This window comes from Cherax quadricarinatus, chromosome 42 (genome assembly GCF_038502225.1).
Source record: "Cherax quadricarinatus isolate ZL_2023a chromosome 42, ASM3850222v1, whole genome shotgun sequence".
Classification (NCBI taxonomy): Eukaryota; Metazoa; Arthropoda; class Malacostraca; order Decapoda; family Parastacidae; genus Cherax; species Cherax quadricarinatus.
The window spans coordinates 11,881,460-11,881,881 of record NC_091333.1 but is presented as its reverse complement, the minus strand read 5'-3'; positions in this window follow the sequence as shown (position 1 = coordinate 11,881,881).

Here is a 422-nt window from a genome sequence, read left to right as displayed (position 1 = left end):
TTATACTCACCCCAAGATCTTTCTCCTTGAGTGAGGTTTGCAGTCTTTGACCACCTAGCCTATACTCTGTCTGTGGTCTTCTGTGCCTGTGTGTGTGTGTGTGTGTGTGTGTGTGTGTGTGTGTGTGTGTGTGTGTGTGTGTGTGTGTGTGTGTGTGTGTGTGCTGAATAGGTAAAACTGGTCAGCTAGCAAGAACTCATTTAAAATTAACATATCTTCAAAAATTTTCTTATACGTTTAAAAATAATTTTTTTCATTTATATTAATGTCAAAATTAATAATGAACATCAAAATGGTATATAATACCGACAGGTTGTTAGGTGAGACACATATGCAACAGTTAGACAACTTTATTCCGAAACGTTTCGCCTACACAGTAGGCTTCTTCAGTCGAATACAGAAAGTAGGCAGGAACAGAAGAG